Genomic DNA, 9038 nt, shown 5'->3' on the forward strand with positions numbered 1-9038 from the left:
CCCTACCCAATAACAACAATAATAATAACAACCACAACAATGATAAAACAAAAAAGGGCAACAAAAGGGAAAAAATAGCCTCCAGGAGCAGTGGACATGGAGCCTCAGCAATAACCCTGGAGGCAAAAATAAAAAATATAAAAATAAATAAAATAAAATTTATAACAAGAAAAAAAAAGAAAAGAAAACACTTGAAGTTGGGGATTGGCTGTGAGGGATATCAACGTGAATAAAAAAGTGGAAATTTGCAGGGGCCAGGCAATGTCTCACCTGGTTGATAACATATGTTGCAAACCACAAGGACCCTAGTTCAAACCCCAAGTCCTCATCTGCAGAGAGAGGCTTAGCAAGTGGTGAAGCAGTACTGCAGTATGGCCTATATCTCTCTTTCTCCCTCTCTGTCTTCTCCTTCCCTCTTGATTTCTCTATTGTCTCTACTAAATAAATGATAAAGTATTTTAAAAAGAGAGAGAAAGAATGAAATTGGGACTTTTAGTTGCATCCCTTGACCTCCTAGGAGGGCAGTGAGACTAGAGATTGAATTAGTTGCTAATGGACAATGATTTAATCTGTCATGCCTATGTAACTAGACCTCCCAGAGACAGAGCTTCAGAAAGCTTTCTGATTGGCAAATGTGTAGAGATTGGAGGCTATGGATTTTTATGCAGGAAAAAGCAGGACTTTCAAGAGATATTCAAGTAACTGCTAAAAGAAATGAAACCTGACCTCAAATGTAGGTATTTGGATTTTAGTATTTCCAATTATAGCCCAGGAAACCTGAATTAACAGATTAAATAACACATGTGCTATATGAGGTGTATAGAATGGCATTTCACTAGTAAAAGGTGAATCTGTTAACATACTCAAAATTAACACTTTAACAGGATTTGTTTCTTCATAACTTGAGACTGTTATTCTGAAGTGCTACTAGACAAATAACCTGGTGAAATCAGGGACAGACAACAACCAGATATTAAAACTTAGTGTAAATTTCCAATAATTAAATCAGTGTAGCTCCAAGGGTAAACAAACAGATAAGTGAAGCAATGTAGGTGACTTTGTTACAGACTTTGGTGTTCGGAAAAGCAAAATATGATATAAGATTTAAACAAACACTGGAACAGCCAGAAAGTACAGGAGCCATTAGCAATATTAAAGAGATATATTAAGAAAAGGAGTAAAGCTAGGTTTATGAAATAATACACCACTCCACCCCACATCCAAAAAGCGAAAAGTAAAGGGATTTTTGGAAAGGAGTTAAGTATAAAAAAGAACTGGAGGCAGCTTTGGGTTTTATGGCTTTCTTTAGTCCCACCTCTAGTAGCTTGTTAGATGGTTAGATGGTATTTCTGATTCTCATAGCTGACTTTCCCAGCATAGATGAAACTGGTAGTTTCTGGAACCTTGGGGTTGGGCTGTTTTTCAGAGGGCCCTAGCTGCAGACATGCACCAGTCTACCTGTCCCATCTTATGCAGATTTGTATAGTTCACAACTCCTTATATATGTCAGTTTCTTTTCACTGTCTCTCTAACATTTAGATTAAGATGACTAAATTAAAAAATAACAAATCATGAATAAAAGAGTCATGGCTTTAGTCCATAAGACACACACACACACACACACACACACACACACCAAGACACACACACACACACACACACCAAGACAGATATTGAAGGCCAACAACCCAACAACAGATTAGTGCTATCTATAAAAATTATGCTGAAGGGCTAATATCACTTATGTAAAATCTTGCTTGATTTGTTATATTGAACCAAAGAAATGGAATCCAGGGCAGGGAACAGGGGTGCAGTGTTCAGGTCCTAGAAAAATGATGGTGGAAGAGGACCTAGGTGGCAGTTAGAATGTTATGCAGAAAACTGAGAAAAATTACACACATACCAACTACTGAATTTTACTGTTGACTATAAACCATTAATTCCCCCAATAAAGAAAAAAAATACTTGAATAGATAGATAACAAGTCTTTATGAATATGAGGCCAAAGATATAAATTATCTTTTCTTCCTAAGTTTACCAGTATTCACCACATTAAAAATTGAGTTGAAATGACTTTCTTTCTTTCTTTATATATATATTTATTTACTGCCTCTAGGGTTATTGCTGGGGCTGGGTGCCTGCACTACAAATCCACTGCTCCTGGCAGCCAATTTTTCCCCATATTATTGGATACAACAGAGAAAGATTGAGAGAGGAGGGGGAGATAGGGATGGAGAGAGAAAGATAGACACCTGCAGACCTGCTTTGCAACTTGTGAAGCATCCCCCCTACAAATGGGGAGCCAAAGGTTCTAGCCTGGATCCTTAGACAGGCCCTTGTGCTTAGGACTATGTGCACTTAAGCAGGTGTGCCACCCCCCCCCCCCAGCCTGGTGAAATGACATTTTTATTTTTAAATTAGCCAAGACAAAAGCATGATATTATGTACTGTTAGCAATTATATGACAAAACTTTCTGGCCTATATGTTGCCTTTACTGGCCTCTCTAATTTCATTTCATATTACTTTCACCTTTGCTCTCCCTTGTAGCATCATGGGATGAGGGTATTTTGCTATTTTCCTAAACCTCGAAATCTCTTCTTTCTCTCACTTTCTTCTCCTTTTCTATTCTTACCTTCTCCTGCTTCTCTTCCTTCTCTCCCTCTTCCTCTGATGACTCTTCCATTTCCTTGTTCCTCCCCTTCAATGTATGTAATCCCTTTTTTTCCTTCTTCCTCTCCCTCCCTACATGCTCCTAGTTAAGACTTTCTCTTGAATTATCAGATCAAACATTATTTACCGCAGGCTCTTTATTCTTCCTGTAATTTCACATTACAGACCCCCCCACCCTAAAGTAGAGGTTTCCTATAAAGTTTTCCATAAACTGAAATGGCATGAAGTGAAGAAGCATTTACCATTAATTCATATGAAAACGAAGATTCGCATTCCTAGATCAAAAACTAACCTGCCAGACCTTATCAAATAACACAGAAAGTAAAAACAGGATGTTGTGATAGATACATAGCCTATATAAAATTGTTTCTAGAGGCCACTCTCATTGTTTGGGGTACACATTACCTTTAAACAGCTTCATGCAATACAGACACTGAAAATTATTTTTGCTTTTTTTTTTGGTTGGAAAAGTGAAAATCTTTTTAAAATTATTATTATTGGTGAAAACCAGTACTAATATAGGTCCTTTGTGAAAGTGAAATAAAATAGTAACATTTTTTAAAGGTTATCTTCATCATTTTTTAAAAATATATATATTTTTATTAAGGGAATTGGGTGGTAAGACAGAGGGTTAAGCGCACGTGGCAAGAAGTGCCAGGACGGGCATTAGGATCCAGGTTCCAGCCCCTGGCTTCCCACCTGCGGGAGAGTTGCTTCACAAGCTGCTTAGCAGGTCTGCAGGTATCTTTCTCTCCCCCTCTCTGTTTTCCCCTCTTCTCTCTATTTCTCTATGTCCTAGCCAACAACGACGACATCAATAACTACAACAATAAAACAACAAGGGCAACAAAAAGGAATAAATTCATAAACATTAAAAATATGTTTTTATTTATTTAAATCGAGAAAGAAAGGGGTGATAGAGAGGGAGAAAGACAGAGAGACACCTGCAGCCCTGTTTCATCTCTTGTGAAGCTTTCCCCCTGCAGTTGGGGGGGGAGGGGGGCGGCTCGAACCTAAATCCTTGCACACTGCAACATGTGTGCTTAACCAAGTGTGCCACCACCCGGCCCCAATATGGAATATACTTGTATCTGGTTATTTATTCCTATAATACCATGTAACATACACTGATAATATTCATCGTAATTTGAATTAAAATATTTGTAAATGTTTGATTAAAATATCTAACCCTTATGGAATTATACAGATGTTGTCATGTTTATTTGATACTAAATCCTCAGTGTTACTAAGGTGCAAGAAAGTAAAGGAATGCACATAGGCCCTGGGGGAAATGAAGGAAGTATAGGTGAGGTGGAAAATATGATTAGGATATCTCAATTTTGCCTTTGATTCACTAATGAAAACCATGTTCAATACCTAATTGACATTTTCTCTTTTCTGACCAGAACAGCTTATGTATTTTTAAGAAACACAAATAAGGGAAGCTCCAAGAACTTCTATTCTCTACATTTAGTGATTGGGAAACATGTTGACCTTATGTCAAAGTTAAAAATTGCTTGATAAGTCTCTGTGGTGGGTAAAATCATAATCATACAAATTCCTTGTCACATAAGGAATTTTTTCTGAATATTAGTGCTCTCTTATCATAGCAAATAAAGTAATGTTTAAAATGAACTCCAATTTTCTTGACCAAGATAATTTTTTTGTAGAGAATTTTGTAGTAGGGTGCAGAAATTTGTAGTAAAGTTCTTGGCTGAACAATTTTCCTAAAGGGTATAAATTATTACATTAGTTTTAATCTGTACTAATCTATTAGTTTCAACTTGTGGATATTCAGAATAACTATAAAAATAGCAGGACAGCTGTAATGCAATACACGTTTCTACAATGCAATGCTAATAACCACAATGAAATAAGGGTTTATTAGGAGCATATAATCCATGGCTGGGGAGACAGCATAATGGTTATGCAGAAGACTTTCATGCCTGAGGCTCTGAGATCTCAGGTTTAATCCCCAGCCCCACTGCTCAGCCACACTGCTCTGGTCACTTTCTCTGTCTCTCCCTCTCTGTCTGTCTGTCTCCCTCTCATTAAAAATAAAATATCTTAAAATTATTTTTTTAAAAAGTCTATATGACCTGCAACAGAAAAATTAATATTTCTGTCTCACAATCCTTTCAAGCATCATAAAGTTTGATGTTTTAAGAATAATTATTGTAATAATAATGATTATAATTACATACTTTTTGTTTGTGTTATTTGAAATCAGCGGTTCCCAACCAAAACACATAGCTTCATTGTTATCTAAACAGAGTATAGTGTTTATTTTCCTAGTAAATTACAGTGTCAAGTCTATTTTAGCCAATGATGGTTAACTCCAATAATAAGCATGCACACACACAAAACTCTTCAGTAATTGAAGGAAGTAAATGAGCTGAAACTAATTATAAAATAATTAGTCAAATTTCATGCAAATAAGAAAGATATGAATACTATATTTCTACATCCCATTATAAGAGTCATTCACTTAACTTATACCATTGAGTTTGTATCACCACAATCACCACCTAGACTACGTCAGTAATTCAGGCTGTACATTAGTAGATGATAAGTCATAAACAATAACAGTATGGCTACAAGTTAAATTTCATACTGCATGGAGAGTGCCACTTTTAATACCATAATGTTACATATTCTACAAAGATTATGAGAAAATATCTCTAATTGCAATGAATAACCATGAGTAAAATTGCAAATACAATGAAGAAGTAATCAACTGAAAAACTAATTACTGAATCACTAGTCAAATGAGTGCTGGGTAGAGTTTCAGGAACAGCAAAGTAGGGAGGGAAGGGAGGAGGGAGAAAAGTCCTAAAGTGGAAATGAGCATATTCAAGGAACCAAGAAGTCCTTTGTAGCATAGAGTACAGTGAAGGAGCAAGACTAAACTTGTTTAAGGTTGAGAATTAGGCAGGGGCCAGTTCACATGGTGACTTTCAGTCCAAAGACAAATTGGAGTTCAGCTTAGCCAAGATGGAAAAGCCATGAAGGGTTTTTATAGAAGAAAGCAGTGTTACTTGATATGTTTACTAAAGGGCTCCTCTTAACTGAGAAAATAATGGAGTATATGGATAAGAATGGAAGTGGAAAACCAGTTATAAGAAAAACTATTGCATTAGTCAAGATAAGAGTTGATATTGGTGACCAGGGCAATAGGTCAAGCTGAACTAACATGCCTTAGGCTCCTGGTTTAAACCCCAGTGCTTCAAGTACTACAGTGGTCCTCTGGCTTTATCTCTCTCTCTTCACATGAGAAATATAAAACAAATACTTACAACATAAATGATATTGACTTGCACTAAGAAGATAAAGAAAAGTAGAAACCATTTTTAGTATATATTTGGAATATAGAGCTAAGAGGTTTTGGAACAACAGATGAAGTAAGAGTGTAAGGGAAAGGAATGAATCAAGTGTGGTCCTTAACTTGTAACCTTGATTTATGTTGACACAGCTAAATATGTATTGTGGAGAACATATTTTTAGCAAGATAAATTTTTTCGAACTTCTAAAATGCTTTTATTACTAACAGATTGTGGATGCAAATTACAGAAGAATTTTAAGTTATCCATATTTCTATTTTATTTCAAGCAAGTATCCTAAGTATACATTTTTGTCTCTCCCATTATACTTGCTATAGTAACATAGATATTGGTAAACTTTTTCTGAAAAGATCCAGATAATAAATATTTTAGACTTCAAAATCTATATGAACTGTTGCAGCAACTCAGCTCTGATGTGTTGAAAGCAACCACAGACAATATGTTAAAGAATGAATGTGGCTACGCTTCAATAAAATTTTATTTAGCAAATACGCAGTGAGCCACATTTGGTCTCTGTATTACAGTTTGTTGACCCCTGACATAGGTTCCTAATGAAAATAAGTTGGGGGGGGGGGGGGACACAGATCATGAAAAAAAATACCAAATGCTTGTTTTTTCATTAGTAGCAATGTCAATAGAGGTTATCATTTTAATTTTTCCCTTTTAGTATAATTTGCTAAACTCATTTCTTCTGATTTCTTCAGATTTCTTCAACCCATGGAACCCTGATAAAAATATGTGTTGTGATTCTCTGTTCTCTACTACAGCTATAAGTAGTTAACTCCTTGGGTTGGCCAAATTGAGTAGTCCCTTCCTTCTGGACATAGTGATTAGCTGAGCAATACAAGCAAGGTTAGTTAAAATCTTCCTTGAATATTATATGTATTAATAGATAATGAAAATGGGTTGGGGAGAAAATGTAATGCTTAAAAAAAAGGTTTCCATGCTTGAAACTCTGAGTTCAATCCATAACACCAGCATAAGCCAGAGTTGAGCAATGCTTTAGTCTGTCCCTGTCTATCTATCTATCTATCTATCTATCTATCTATCTATCTATCTATCTATCTATCTATCTATCATCTATCTATCTATCTGAGAGGAGGATGCTTCAGAGAGGGGCTTGAAGATCTCTAATGCTGGCTATTTTGTAAAGCCCTTGTGTCAATGCAGAACTCCAGACAGAGATGAACGGTTATGTTATCATACACTATGTACATAGCTACATTATTCATGATAGCCAAAGAATAGAAGAAACATAAATGTCCATTGACAGATGAAGAAGCTGTGAGATATATATTCAGTGAAAAACTCCTTTGAAATAAAAAAAAAGATGATTTTGTATTATTTGGAGTAGAATGCATGGAATTGGAGATGATTGTGTTTAATGAAGTAAGGAAGTTAAAGACAAATTTCAGGTGGTCTTGCTCATTTGTGGAGTATAGAGAATTGAAATACTGGAACTTGCAATAAAAAAGTAACTAAACTTATTCTAAGATTTTGTGAAGATTATAGTGCTTATCATTGGGATTCGGTAAGGGGCAAATTTTGGTGGTAGATGCAATGTGGCTCTATATACTTATAATCTTAAAATCCTATAAACTGTGTTCAAAGAGCAAATAAAAAAATTTACATCATCATAAACACTGAGAAATTTAATCCCAGTTAGATATTTAGATATAGAAACATGCCGGAATTTCTAGTGATGTCAGTAAGTTCATTCACTTTTTGCTTATTTAGTTTGAGTAGAATTTTGATCAACTGCAAATAAGAACTTTTCCATAAAAATATTGTTTTATTGAATCTGGGAAAGGAAGACAGTATTTGAAAATCTTGAATGTGACAAGAGTAATAGATGAAGTGATTTGCCTGGTGATGTGAATATTTTTTAGAACTGTGATTTGAATGTAGATGACTCTAACTCCAAAGATTATGCTATGTATTTTTTATATGATGCTGTGTAGTAAGAAAGCATAGAAATTAAATTTTAAAAAGCATGGGGTTGGGTAGTGGTGCACCTGTGTGACCACACATGTCATCATATGCAAAGATTAGTGCTCAGGCCCCCGTCGCCCACCTGCAAGGGGAAGCCTCACATATGGTGAAGTAGTGCTGTAGGTATATACTTCCTCTCTCCTTCTCTATCTCCCCCTATCTTCTCAATTTTTTCTGTGTCTGTCCAATAAATAAATAAGTAAATATAAAGAAAATCATTATCACTGTGAAAAAGTTATCTATAAATATTCTGCTTTAAAAAAGCATGAAAATGTGTTTCTGGATCTATTTCTTTTCATTTAATATTTTGCTTATCTATTATATGGAGACAGAGAAGTGAAGAGGGAAGGGAGAGATATGGAGAAAGGGAGAAACGTGCAGCACTGCTTCACTATTCATGAAGATTTCCATCTCACCCCTTCACACCAGCCCCCAAGTGGGGATCAGGGGCTCAAATCTAGGCCCTCACTTATGGTAATATGTGTGCTCAGCCACATGTGGCACCATCTGGACCCCTATTTCTTTGAGTTTTCTATTCCTTTTTTTTTTTTCCATCAGAGTTATTACTGGGGATTGGTGCCTGCACTACAAATCTACCACTCTGGGATGCCATTTTCTTTCTTTCTTTCTTTCTTTCTTTCTTTCTTTCTTTCTTTCTTTCTTTCTTTCTTTCTTTCCTTCCTCCCTCCCTCCCTCCCTCCCTTCTTCCTTCCTTCCTTTCTTTCTTTCTTTCCTTCCTTCCTTCCTTCCTCCCTCCCTCCCTCCCTCCCTTCTTCCTTCCTTCCTTCCTTCCTTTCTTTCTTTCTTTCTTTCTTTCTTTCTTTCTTTCTTTCTATTTTGTTTGATAAGACAGAGAGAAATTGAGAGGGGGTATATATGGAAAGGAGAAAGAGAGAAACAGAGAGAGAGAGAGAGAGAGAGAGAGAGATCTATTTTACAGCTTAAGAGGCCTCTCCCCTACAGGTAGAAAACGGGGGGTTTGAACCTGGGTCCTGTGCTTGGTAATGAGTGCACTCAACCTGATGCATCACCAC

Source organism: Erinaceus europaeus, chromosome 1 (genome assembly GCF_950295315.1).
Source record: "Erinaceus europaeus chromosome 1, mEriEur2.1, whole genome shotgun sequence".
Classification (NCBI taxonomy): Eukaryota; Metazoa; Chordata; class Mammalia; order Eulipotyphla; family Erinaceidae; genus Erinaceus; species Erinaceus europaeus.